The following is a 14,439-nucleotide window of genomic DNA, read 5'->3' on the forward strand; positions in this document are numbered from 1 at the left end:
CTCCTCTCCTCTCCTCTCCTCTCCTCTCCTCTCCTCTCCTCTCCTCTCCTCTCCTCTCCTCTCCTCTCCTCTCCTCTCCTCTCCTCTCCTCTCCTCTCCTCTCCTCTCCTCTCCTCTCCTCTCCTCTCCTCTCCTCTCCTCTCCTCTCCTCTCCTCTCCTCTCCTCTCCTCTCCTCTCCTCTCCTCTCCTCTCCTCTCCTCTCCTCTCCTCTCCTCTCCTCTCCTCTCCTCTCCTCTTTCCTGCAGTTCTCTGTTGGCACTTAGGGCTGTACATTATCTCCAAAGAATTGTTTTATAAGAGGAATCAGTACAATCTAAGAATCTCTAGATTTTTGCCTTTCAAGTTATAGTTTCAAATATGTTTATCACTGTGGATGACTTGTGGAGGTCCACAGTGCATGTGTGTATCCAAAATCCAGAGTTCGTAGTTAGAAAATATGCTGAATTTTACCATAAAAACAGTATAATTCTTAGGTTCTTATGTCAGCCTACAAAAGTCTGTCTATTCTACCCTGTCTATAAAATGTAGTATTATTTTACCTAATTGCCATTTAGAACATTTTTTCAAGGATGAACTTTAATACTGAAATTCTGAGATATGACTTTTAGTTCAGAGTTTATGAATTGGGCATTGGTAGGGTGTATATGTGTATGTTGGTGAAAATCAGTTTGCCAATATCTGCCATGTGATAGTGATAATAAAGTCATGAAACCTGTTACAAGTTATTTGAGAAACTTTTAGGTTTAAGATCTTGACTTGAATATATTTAGGGCTATGGCTTGTGAGATTCAGACCTCAGAGAAAAGCTTCATTTTTCCCCATGTCTCTTAGCACAGCAGACCTGGCAAATTTATTTTGCTCTCTAACAGTCGAGCCCGGCCCTATTCCAGAATGTCTGGTAATTTATCTTGGCCTATCCCAATCTCTTCAATTCTGGATGTGCTGCTACTTATTAGTAGCAGGGATAGCAGGGGTCAGCCCTACTTAATAAACTGCAGCCCTACTTAATAAATTAGTAGCAGGTAGGCAGGGGTCAGCCCTACTTAATAAACTCCAACCCAATAAATCTTTTCTCTCTGATTGGAATTGGGAGAGAAATCTGGGATTCTAGCTATATCATTTGTGCCATTTGGACAACTGAAGTGTCACAGAGGATTGTTGTTGCCTATATGTCATTTCATCACTAGCATCTTGCCCCCCCCCCCCCCCAGAATACTGTTTTGAATTATTTTTCCACCTACCTGGCAGGAAATCCAGAATTGCAGTGTGGTCCCTGAAGAGCTCTAGCCAACTGAATCGGCCAGGGAAAAAGTATACTAGCTGGATATACCTCCTCTTTGCACAGCCTGGGACTACGGAAGATGGTGAAGCAGGCTCAGCTGTGTCTGTAGTTGTGGCTGATGGGCCTAAAGCCTCCAGTTCTCAGGCAATTTTTTTTTTTCCTGCTTAGAGCAGTTCTCCTTCTTCCTATAAGTGAGGCAACTTTATACTTTCAAATTTAGACAAGATGTTTCCTGTGTAGCTCATAAAAAAGTGAACTGAGAAAGAAAAAGGGAAAATATTTTACTTTGTAAGTATTTTCCAATAAAACAAGAAAATTGCACGTGGAATAAGATAGAAGTTCACAGTCCTCCAGTGTTTGGTCTCAGCGTTTTTGGTCCCAGCGTTTTTGGCCCCTTTACAGTCTTAAAAATGATCGATCTTTGGTTTTGGTGGGTCAAAACATTGGTATTTACAATATTATAAATTAAAACTAAAATTTGAAATATTTATTAATTAAAAAGTGACACCAATAAACCAAACCATTACGTACTAACATAGGTACTGTTTTTATGAAAAAGTAAATATATTTTCCAAAACAAAAATAAATCAGCAAGAAGAGTGGCATTGGCTTATCTTTTTGCAGATCTTTTTAATGTTTGACTTAGTAGAAGACAAGTGGATGCTCATGTCTACTTCTGCATTCACAAAATTGTGATATGTTGTTTTGACTGAAGTATGAAAAGAAAATCCAGCCTTAAAGATGTGTAGTTAGAAAAGGAAGTATTTTCAATAGCCTTTTCACATAATTGTGGCTATTCTTCCTTTGTACTTCACCGAAACTCAACAAGTGGTGGTTTCTTAAAGATAATTTGCAATGTAGAATCAGAACCATATCAGTGAACTTTTTTGTATTTTGTTACATTAAAGTCTGTTTGGTCTATCTTATCCTTTGACTGAGTCTTATCCATACATAGTTTTGTAGCATTGTACATTGGTAACTTAGAAAATATTGGTTCATTGAGTTATACATAGCTTTCAAGTATCTTCCTCTTGTATAATAGCAAAAAAAAAAAAAGAAAGACATTTCATAACTATCATCACTGATATTATAAAAGTTTTTTGAAGTACTTCAGAGCTGTTGAGCTCATAGTAGCAGACAAAGTTTTCCAAAATTTAAATTTTTGCTTGAAAGATACAATTTTACTACTGGAAAAAAAAAAAAAAACATATTATCAGGTGAAGTGATATCTTGAAGTGACCAGATTACTTCTTACATTTTAGAGGGAATGTCTACCAAATCCCAAATCTAAATAACTATACGTTGTCATTTTTTTGTGATGGTCCACTGAAAAAAAGGAGCTGGTTCTGCTTAAAAATGCAACTATCACACAAACACTTTACATTGAGACAGTGATCCCTTTGATATATAGAGGAACATACTTCCCATTTTGAACTTACTTCTCGTTTTGTTACACAGGATATTAAAATGTTTGTACTCAAGAGCTAAAATTTAATAAAATGAGTAATGTTTACTGCTTCACGGAGGACATTCTAAAATGAAATTGATGTTTGTTTAAAAAACTAGGAGCTTGTGCCAGTGAAGACTCCCGCCTTGGCTTGTGCTCAGGTGCTAGCAGTTTTCCCCACCATTGCTTTTGCACCTTCCATGCAAAGGGCAACACAGTGAAAGGATAAGTTTGTTTTAGAGTTGTTATGAAAACGATTTTGAACCTGTGAACCTCCTGAATAAATCTCAGGGTCCCCAAGGGTCCATCCTTGGAGAACATCTGGCCTACGGGAGTGAAGACACTGTAGGGCAGCTTGAGGCGTTTTTTTTGGACTTACTTTATTATGCCATAATGATTTTTATAGCATTGATAGGTATGTATGGGGTCAGTGCTAAACTTTTCAGCTAATCCACCATGTTTAATTTGGTCTCATCCACCAACTAACCCACCACGTTTAACTAATCTGTCAGCAAAGGGAAACTATATTTAAATAAGCCACTAAATACAGTTACCTGAAATATGTAGCAAGAGAAATTTGTCAAACCTTTTAGAAAAATTATTTACTAATTCCTTAGTTGGAGAATTTTCAGTTCATCAGTAAAGACTGAATTAGTGGGATAGACCCAAATCATCTACTTTTCTTGCTTAATTAAGGGGCTGGAAGGACATTTGTCATTATTGAGACTCTAGTGGAGGATTTGGAAAACTTTTTTTTGTCAAGGACCAGATAGTAAATATTTTAGACTTTATGAGCCAGACAGTTGCTGTTGCAATTATACAATTCCACTGTGGTAGCTTGAAAGCAGACCTAGACAATATATGAATGAGTATTGCTATGTTCCAATAAAACTGTATTTGCACAAATAGGTGTCACGGGCTGTAGTTTGCTGATACCTGCTCTAGATCAGCCACCTCTAATGTGGAATGTATGTACCTAGAGAAAAATCCAAGATGGGCTACAAAAAAGTAGTGGAACTTTATATTATTGACTTATTTTAATATTTCTCCTTGTTTTATAATATGTGTACAAATATTACTATGGTAGTCTTTGGAATGCAATAACTAAATATTAAAAAATAGATGGTATTCAAAAAATTTTTTACTGTTTTTTACTAGTCTTAAAATTAGAGCCAGGTTATATATATGAAGAGACTGTTCTCAGTCCTTTTAGATGGGCTTTGATAGTATTTTGCTAATTGAATTACAACAAATTTTATTGGCTGATTATTTCGATGTAGTAGAACTTCAACATGCTAATTCATGAAGGTATCAGTCTGCACTTAAATGGTACAGTTGTAGGATTCATTGTGGCATAAGTTGATGTGATGTGTGTGGGTTATTCTCTTACCTCTACTGGTATTTTTCTCATTGAGGTGTGAGTTATGGAGAGGAGGAATTAGAAAATTTGGAGGTGTCAGAAAAGACATCAAATGGGCTATGTGTTGAGCTGGAGTTTGTTAGCAAATATGGGGAGTCATTCTCATATGTATACATGAATTTTCCCACTGTGATGGTTGGTTCCTATGTTCCCTATTTGAACATATTTGAACATATGTCCCCTATTTGAACATAATTCAGGTACAAGCAAGCAACCTTGTTTGCCATTTATATTAATTAAAATTAGATTCTGCATGCATTTGTATGTCGAGATCTGTGAACTTCATATTACAGCTAGAGAAAGCTGTACTTGTTTCAGAGTCAATAAGAAAGCTCTCCTGATTGGCCATCATCCAAAGCTTTATTTTTTCATTCCACTTTTTCTCGCCATTATATTTAGTCTTCATACTTAGAAACATCCATTTGTAACAGTCCTTAAAACCATCAGTGCTTCTGGAATGGAAATTCAGTGAGGGCTAGGCTGTGTCTGTCTTGCTTATGCTCTGTGATGTGATACTCTACAGTCAAACCATAGTCCCAGAATAAAGGATTTTTAAGGGATGGTGAGTGATCTGCTCTGGTGGAGCAAATCAGAATCCTGCGAGGTAGGATTACTTCTAGAAAGCCTGTCAGATTACTTAAATATTGTCTACCACCCTGCTCCGGTCGGCAGTTATAGCTTTAATGACATTCTTAACCCAATTTTGTTTGAAGCCATGGCTAAATTCTATCTGGATTCTTATACAGTTCCATTTGTTTCTTTTAGTTTACTCATCCAGGTCATTATTTTTTTCTGCCTAGAAGTTTGTAACTGCCATCTTCCCAGGACCATTTCAGATTCAAAGTGGGGATTTTAGTCATGGGAGAGGCACTGATGTTAATGTCACGGGTCTGAGAGGATGAAACATGGCCTTGGCAACTTGCTCATCTGAAGCACAGAGATGGAGGAAGCAACATTTTGTCTGTGTGGGACCCCATCACCACACGTGAGACATGGTTTTAGAAGGTCCAGGTGTGGTGACAGGGCAGTGCCTTGGTCATTGTTCTGTCACCAAGAGCCCCTACTACTGTCCTTACCCCTCTGATTTGCCTAGGATCTGCTCTTCTTCAGACATAGGCCCAGTGTTAGGACACTGTGCCCCTTATATCATGTGATCTATAGCCACAGGAACTGAAGGATGGAGAGGCATGTGCATCATCCTGTCCTGGGGCTGCTTTATCAGTTATCCAGCCTGCTGTTCTCTTTTCATTGTGGACTTGGCTTCCTATTTCTATATATCTTGCTACTGCACTAAAACCTGTAAGATCTATGTGGGTGCTTGATGGTAATTTGTAAGCAATTTGAATGTTGTGATAATGTTTTCTTATTTATTTACTATGGTTCTATCAGAACTGAATCTAGGACTAGTCCCTCTGTTGTTGCTGAATAAGCATTCAGGAATAAGGATGACAGTGATCATGCTAGATCTAGCCAGTTAGTCTCTGGAGAACAGTAATTAGGAAGTACTTGGAAAAATGCCCACTCCAGTTGTTATTTATAAAATGTCCAGTTGGCATTTTATTTAAGTATATTCTTTCAATTTGTTCTGTTTTAGGTTATCAGTAGGCCAAAAAAAGGCATAGATTGAAAATTTTTTGTAAATTTCTCATGGGATTTCTTGAAGGTCTGTGAGCTGACATGTTAAAAAATTTAATTACACTGTAATTTGGAGTGGTAGGGAATTATGAAGGTAGAGGTACTTACTGGTGCCAAGAAGAAGAAAATATATAGCTTTAACTACATCGATTTCTCTTGTTCCTGAAAGATTTTTAAGAGGAGCTAATCTCATCAATTCTTTGAAGACTCAATGACATGCATCATTGAGCTTCAACTTGGCTCACAAGAGTCCAGGCAGCAGATTCATGCTTTTTTGTGTTGTCATATTTCTTACTGATCAGGGTGACATTCTTGAGTGTGATACTATCAGGAAAGAGTTCTGAGTCTGGATTATGTTTGGCAAGGTTGTCCTAAGGACACTGCTGTCATTTTTTCCTAATCAAAGCTCCATTTTTTTTTTTTTTTAATTCCTGGTCTCATTTATAAAAGCATTGCTGTTTGGAGAGTGGAATCAGGTGTGAACAGCATTGGCTTCTGTTTTCATTCCTGAATTTCTCGAAATAGTTCTGTAGAACAATGGTCCTCAACCTGGGTGACATGAACTCTGTGGGGTGAACAAGATGATGATATGTTGGGGATGTGACGTTAACAGTAGAACTTCATTTTTGTCTATTTTTTTCTCATTCATTTTATTTATGCATGTGTGTATGTTTTATGCTGAGCTTAATATGTTAGTGCTGCAGTACATGTATATGATTTATAGATTAACACATTTTTTAGAGGGGAGGATATGCAAAATTCTTTGCTGTTGGGGATGAATGATCAAAAAATATAGAGACCACTCATTTAGGCCTCTAGGAATGTCCTCATCTGGGAACTGTTTTAGGTATTTACATCCTTCCCAGAGTTGGTGAGTGGTTCCGCTAATAATTTAATAATATACAAGACATGTCTCTATGTAAGTTAGGATAGCAGGAAGGAATAGCTAATTTGTGACATTCTTAACTTCTTAAAGCTCTCCAACTCCCATATTCAAAATAGATGGAATGGAGAAAAGTCTCAATTATTCCCAGAAAGGCTATCGAATGAATATGTCAGGAAATGATAGTGCTAGGCTCTGAGTTTTACCAGCTGTTCCACGAGAGTGCATAATCCATTGTGTGCATGCATGGAGCATGAAGAGTGGCAGGGCTGTGCATTCTTGCATTAAAACACCTCCTTTGAGCCTTTAAATGTTTATAAGATTTGTGAGAGGGAAATCTTCACTCCTGTGGTAGGTGGATATACTAAGAATAATCATGATGTTGTTCATTGAATTACTGCTCTCTCTATTTGTGCTTTTCTCACATTGCAGGTTGTAGGGCTTGCTAGATGTCCTTCACATCCATGAATTATTTTTGTTCTTTAACACTTTCCTGGTATATTTAACACTGTCTATTTAAAAGTCACAGTGTTTTTAAAATTTCAGAGAGATGGCAGGCAGGGGAAAGGGAGTAAGGAGGGAAATTTGTACTGATAATAATAACTAGGAAAATTAAATTCTTATAAAGTCATACAGATCAGAAAGATGGCATGAGAACTAGGTAATCTAGGTTTAATAGGTTATCTAGAATTTAGAGTAGCGAAGAATTTGGCAGGAGATCTAGACTCTGAATCCCTTGTCAACTTGTTTGTTTTTGCATTTTAACTTTTTATTATAAAATAGCCCCCACATATTAGCAGTTTATTTTTGATGTTCAGAAAAAAAGAGGGCTGTACAATTGTCACTTCAGAATATATCTTAATGCTCCACTAAAAATACAAAAAATTAGCTGGGCGTGGTGGCACGTGCCTGTAGTCCCAGCTACTTGGGAGCCTGAGGCAGGAGAATTGCTTGAATCGGGTGGCAGAGGTTGCAGTGAGCCGAGATCCACCACTGCACTCCAGCCTGGGTGACAGAGCGAGACTCTGTCTCAAAAAAAAAAAGCTTTAAAATCAGAAGCCAAATGATTGGTTAATTGTGATGGAAGGGGTTTTCAATCCTTTGATCTGAAAACCTGTGGATATACCATCCTGGTATATCCTCTGTAGAGTATGCCTCTGTAGAGTATGAAGATTCTTTTGATGGTATGGAAGGCAAGTTAGTCATTGGTGAGATGACAGCACAGTGGTTAAGACATGGGATCATGAGTCACACTGGCTGGGTTCGAACCCTGGCTCTGCCTCAACTAGCCTTGTAACCTTTCATATTTCAAACTTCCCTTTGCCTTTGGAATGTTCATCTGAAAATGGGGTTAATAATTATACCTCTCTTCTGGGGTAATTATGAATACTGTATGGATAAATATATTTAAAGCACTTTGTGTTAGTACATAAAATGTTATAAATGCTTGCTATTTTCATATGCTTAAAGGTCTTCCTTTTTTTTTAATGAACAATTATCTAACGTGACAAGTTTTCTTAATTGAAAAGAAAAATAAAGTTAGAAAATCCTTATGTTACAGAAAATTTTGGATTTCCTGAGACTAGTTCATGGATTTTTTTCTGTGATGCTCTTATTTTATCAGTTTTATGATGGCTTTTTCTTCTGGAAAGATATAAGAGAAAAACTTGATTCTTTAGAGTTTTAAGGGGAGGTTTCGATTATTCTGAAGTGTCAACTGACATAGAAATAAGGATCCCAACTTTTTCTTTCTTTTTTTTTTTTAAGACAGGGTCTTGCTGTATTACCCAGCCTTGACCTCCTGGGCTCAGTTGATCCTCCCACTTCATTCTCAGTAGCTGGGACTACAGGCATGTACCACCATGCCTGGCTAATTTTTATATTTTTAATGTTTTACATTTTATTTATGATTTATTTGTAAAGATGGGATTTCATTTCACCATGTTGCCCAGCTGGTCATGAACTCCTGGGCAAAAGCTATCCACCTGCCTCAGCTTCCCAAGGTGCTAGGATTACAGGTGTGAGTCACCATACCTGACCTGGATCCCAACATTTTTTATACTCCCCAACCAGTGATTAGACTAATAACAAAACCAAAAAAACTCTATGTGTAGTAAATTTACGTCAGGAAAAAGGTTAGTGAATATTAACTGTCTCATCTCTCTTCAGTGTTGTGTAAGAAATGATTGTGCCACGTGGCTCTAAAAGATGTTAATACTGGATCCTTCTCCTCAAGGTTTGTAGTCTTAAGATGTTTTTGCTACCATTTTAAGGAAATGGTAGAAGTAATGTTTGGAAATGTACAGGAGAATGCAATGTTGCCATGTTACCAGGACTCATGAGAGGGTTCCCTCAACTGTTACAACTCCTTTTAAGGCTGACTTTACTTTTCAGATCAAAGGTCACATCATAATTAGGAGTTTCTTAGGATGTCAAAGCAAAACACAGTGGGGGATGTACAATAAATGTCATGGACTGGTGATGGTAAAAAGCTGTTACCACTTCCAACTAAGAGAAATCAGTTAATATGACAATGGCTGATGTTTGGAAACCTTTCCCCTTATGTCAATTAATTGCATGAGCACTTAGTGAAAACACGAGGAAGGATCTGTCCTGCCATAAACTCCACCAGGGAAAATCAGGTAGTCCTCTGCAGTGAGTTGGTATCAGCACAGCAGTAGGGAGGCCCATGCAAATGTCAAATTAAATATTTATTCATGATCTGTTTATGTGCTCACTTATTACTGTGTCCTAAGAAAGCCATCCAGGAAAATGAACTCTCAGAAATGAGATTAGTTACGTATTGTCTTGTGTATTTTGTATTTTCTATTAAAATGAGACCTCATCAGAGTCTTGATTATTACTGGTTCCATAATTTTTTTATTATATGCAAACTTGTTTATCCCATGCAGGCCTGAGTCTCCCTGATCCTTGGTCTTCATGTTTGTTCTGGCTGTCATGGTGGCTTGATGCCCAGAAAGTAATGAATTCTAGGGGTCCTGAATGTCACTCTACACTAGACCTTGCCTCTTACATAAAGCGTTTGCTGAAGTACTTCCTAGGCACTTGGTCTTACACTGTAAGCTCCTCATTCTCAGCATATTGCAGCCAGGCTGAGAGGTATTAAGGATATAAGAAATTGAGGTTTTACATGTTGGTATGTGTAGCTATAATTTATTAACTTCTGTTTCTATTTCATATTCTAATGTATGAACATTCCATAATTTATCCATTCTACTGAATGTTGGTCAGACATTTTGGTTAGTGTGTTGTCTGTTATCTGTAATGCTGCTAAGGCCATCCTTGTACTTGTCTCCTTAGAGAAAAGTATGCAGATGTGTACTAGGATGGAAATCATTATAAATTTAACCACTATGTCCACCATTTAACACAAGAAATAGGCTACTGCCTCTCCTTAAAAGACTTACATGTGTCAATTTTCAATCACCGTTCCCTCCTTCTCCACCTGCCCCACCCGGTTATAATAATGATCCCAGTAATCTTTGTGTTCCTTTATAGTTTTATCACAAAAGTATGCCTATTTTGATTGGCATTGCATTACATCTATAAATCAATTTGGAAAAAACTACTATTTTGCATTGGCCCTTGTTCTAGCCTCTGAACCCACCTTCTGCCTTAGACTCCTCCCATATCTCTGATACATCATGTCTACGTTGTAGAGACTGTTACCTTGCCTCTGATACCTCCCACTGATATTGCAGAAATTAACTTTCTGAAACATTTCTGTTCGAAAGTTTTCTACGACTACCTTGCGTGCATGAAGTCATGCCTCCTAAGTGTAGCTTTCAAGCCTCATTTCTAAGTGCTAAGTGTTCTGGTTATCTTTTGCTATGTAACAAAGCCCCTCAAACTTAATGGCCACAGCAAGAACAGTCAGGAGTCACAATGAAGAGTTCCTCATTCACGTGTTTGGTGCTTGATTGCTGGCTGTCTGCTGCAAGGCAGCACTGGGTTCCATGGGTGAGCTTTCCATGAGAGAGAGCTGGGTAGAAACTGTATTAATATTACCTCTTCTAATCTAGCCTTGACAGTCCTGTAGTTTGAAGGACATCTGTGTTGTTTTTAGTTTCTGGTAATTATGAACATAGCTCTTAAAAATAAATAATTATCTAAATTTTTATGTGAACATATTTTGATTTTTCTTGGGGAATTTCCTAGAAATGGGATTGCTGGATCAGATGTCAAGTATCTGTTAAACCTAATAAGATGCTGTCAAACTGTTTTCCCCATTGAGTGTATCATTTTGCATCCTCATTGGCTCCATTTGAGAGTTCCAGTTGCTCTGGGTCCTTATTAGCAATTGGTATTGTCAGGTTTTTTTAAATTTATTTTTTCTCTTTTTTAAACCGTGCATCTCTTTTTGGTTTTTCCCTAATGCATTTTTCTAATGCTAATAATTGTGAGCATCCTTTCATGTGCTTATTTACTATACATATATCTTATTTAGTGAAGTGTCTGTTTAGATCTTTTGCTCATTTAAAAAAATGGGGTGATTGTTTTTTATTTTTGATAGTTCTTTATGCATTTTGGATACAATTCATTTTTCAGAAATGGGATTTGTAAATATTTTCTGTCAGCATGTGGCTTATCTTTTTCTTCTCTTGACATCTTTTGTAGAGCAAAAGTTTTTAATTTTGAATAAAGTCCAGTTTATCGATTTTTTTATTTTTGTATTTTGCTTTTCGGAGATCTAAAAACTCTTAGACTAAGCCATACCTTACTCTGTTGCCTATTTCTTCTGCTTATAATATGTGTCTCATCCCACTCCCTCATCTCTGAGGGCTCTGTAACATCCTCTTTCTCAACTTGGTTGTCTTGATTAGCACCCTTTTTATATGCACACATAGTATTTTGTATTCCCCCTACCTCACTAGGGCTTGTTTCACTGTGTTATAGCTGCTTTTCCTTCCTGAGTCTCCTGCTAGGCTGTGCCAGGCCATCAGGGCAGGGACCATTTTCTATGTTCATTTTTGCATCAGGCCCAGTGATTCATGCATGATGGCGGCATTTGTTGAATATAAGAATGAATGGAATTGCTGGATATGCTCAGGTTCCCCATGTCGTTGTACATGCTATTCCTAATTTCTTAAAATACTCTTTCTCCCTGGCTGGTTGGTTTCCTTCTGATCTTTTAAGCCGGTGAGCCATTCCCCATTTACTTCAGGCCGAATTACTTGCTGTCCTGCTGTGCTCTTAGGGCTTTTTGTTTGTTTGTTTTTTAACATTTTCCCTATTCAGCAAGTCTCTCGTCTTTCGTTGTATTACAGATAGTTGAGTAGGGGTTTTTCTTTACCAGTGAAGTGCGATAGAGGAATAAGAGCTACACTTCTTTTTCATCTCTTAGCTCTCAGAGCCTAATAACCCTACCTAGTACTAAGGACTAAATAAATATCTGCTGAATATGATATGTCATTGTCTCCTTCTAATTGTTTTTTTAACATAAGAAGCCTAGGCGTTAACACAGTTTAGAGAAACATGGTAGGCAAACCATGCCAATATGCTTAGTCTCCATCCTCCTCATGAATAACTTTTTCTAGGGCAAAATTTTGTTTATATCATCCATGGAAGATTTAATCTTGTAAAATAGATTATGAATATGAATCATAGAACAATTTAAAAACATAATAATTTTGTTAGAAGACATTAATATCACCTTGAATGCTAACAAGGTATCCTTATGACATTTGGCTATATTTCTTTCTTTTTTTAAGAAAAGTCTATATTTGTTAGCATTTATATCTTTTTTTATATGTATATTTTATTAATCCCAATTATATATTATATCACACAGATGTACACTTTAGAATGCTGTATACCTTAAAAATTTAATACTGAACCATAAGCATTTTTGGTGTTGAGTATTGTGGTATGTAGAGATGATGCTGTTTTACTCACTGCATTCATGATTCCGTAGAGTGATGTGCCTTCAGTTCCTGAAAATGACTTCATCTGTGACAAAAGCCAGTTATACTTCCAATCAGATCATGGGACAGAACAGAATACACAAAAAGTGGTTCCGAAGTGTGGTCACTCCTTGACATTAAATCCACAAAAAAGATGAGACTGCTTTGCCATCGTTCTGAATGTTGAAATATACAAGAGAACGCTCAGCGTGGGCTTTGGGGACTCTGTAATAAGATGGAATTCACCCTTAGAGAAGCTACAACCTGTAATTAGGCAATAGGAAGAGATACAGGAACTTGTTCTGAGCACAGAGCATGTGGTCAATGGAGGGGGACGAAGAGAGGGAAGACCATAAAATAACTATTGAAAGAGTTGTTCTCCTTTTTAATCTAAAACTTAAAAAAAATTTTAAACTTAGGCAAAGTTAGTAAAGAGGCTTGTCAGTAGAAAACCTGGCATGTGGAAACACATGACTGAGCCTGCCTATTTCTCTGGATTTTTTTTTTCTACTACCTGTGGGCACTCATCTCATCTTTTTAAAGCATGTCTATTGAAACTGCACACATGTGGTGCTTCAGAGCCAGGGTTCTGACTGTAGTTCTGTCCCTTTTGCCTAGTTTCACTTTATTTTCTGAACATCTGTTCCTTCATCTGTAAGATGTAAACAACAGTGACTCTTGGGGTTGTTTTGAGATTTAAATGAACTGGTCTATGTAGAGTGCCAAGCACAGGGGCGGGCCACCCAGAGCTATGAGATAATATTGATTCTCAGACTTCTTTCCACCTTCTGCCTTTCTTTTCTATTTCAGTAAAAATCTGAGTATCTGCTACTTGTCCTGCACTGAGCATAAAACTGATATGACCTCACTAAAGCTAAAAAACTGAAGTAGACAAAGGCTTGGTTTTCAAAGAACTGAATAATTGGGGGTGGTAGGGGACTGATGCTTAAAGCAACAAACTATAATATAAGATAGAATAAATAAATGCTAAAAAGGGAGGTGGGGTTTGACCAGGAGAGGACTTAAGGAGGTGAGGATGTGTGATAGTGGCATTTAAGGACACATAGATTTTCATAACTGAACAGAGCAGTAAAAGATTATTCTGAATGTGAAATTGCACATCATGTTAGATGAGTAACAAGTTGTCAGCTTTTTATCTTGAGCATGGGATGAGTTGTGGGAGCTTAGGCTGCAAAATTGGAATGGAGGCAGAACTGTCATGCGAATAGCTTCACTACATGGTCAAAGAGCTGATATGAAGCCTAAGACAAAAATGCACCTGGGCTATCTTATGGATGCAGTCACTACTAAGAACTAAAGCAAAAAAAAAAAAAAAAAAAAAAAAAAAAAGACCAAATGGTTGCAAAATGCTTGCTAAGCATTGGGAATCCATCTAGTGCCACTTACTGTCAGGGTAGGCAGTACCTTGCTTGCAATATGAACTCCTCTGACTAGAGAATACTATATGAGATAATTGATGGTTAAAGAGTTTATGAAGGAGGCCAGGCACTGTGGCTTATGCCTGTAATCTCAGCACTTTGGGTGGGGGCCAAGGTGGTTGAGTTTCTTTGAGCCCAAGAGTTTGAGACTAGCCTGGGGAACATGGGGAAACCCCATCCACACAAAAATTAGCCAGGCATGGTGGCGCGTGCCTGTAGTCCCAGCTACTTGGGAGGCTGAGGTGGGAGAATCACTTGAGTTTCGGAAGTCAAGGCTGCAGTCAGCCATGATCATGTCACTGCACTCCACCTTGGGTGACAAAGTGGGACCCTGTCTCAAAAAAAAAAAAAAAAAAAAAGATTTTATGAAGGAGAGATCTAAAGAAATAAGACTTGTTTGGTATGGAC

The 14,439-nt window shown here is 37.6% G+C and overlaps 2 protein-coding genes across 17 annotated transcripts in view; one reads left to right on the top strand and one right to left on the bottom strand.

The window, feature by feature from the left end:
- Nucleotides 1-1,536, bottom strand: part of CMAH (cytidine monophosphate-N-acetylneuraminic acid hydroxylase-like) — a 374,208-nt gene extending 372,672 nt beyond the window's left edge. For both annotated transcript variants that reach the window (XM_055390396.2, XM_055390401.2), the window contains exon 1: nt 1,243-1,536. The gene's annotated coding sequence lies outside the window, so the exon portion shown is untranslated. The remainder of the gene's footprint in view (nt 1-1,242) is intronic.
- Nucleotides 1-14,439, top strand: part of CARMIL1 (capping protein regulator and myosin 1 linker 1) — a 342,528-nt gene that overhangs the window by 173,461 nt on the left and 154,628 nt on the right. The gene's annotated exons all lie outside the window — the stretch shown is intronic.

The sequence above is a fragment of the Gorilla gorilla genome, chromosome 5 (assembly GCF_029281585.2).
Source record: "Gorilla gorilla gorilla isolate KB3781 chromosome 5, NHGRI_mGorGor1-v2.1_pri, whole genome shotgun sequence".
NCBI classification, from domain to species: Eukaryota; Metazoa; Chordata; class Mammalia; order Primates; family Hominidae; genus Gorilla; species Gorilla gorilla.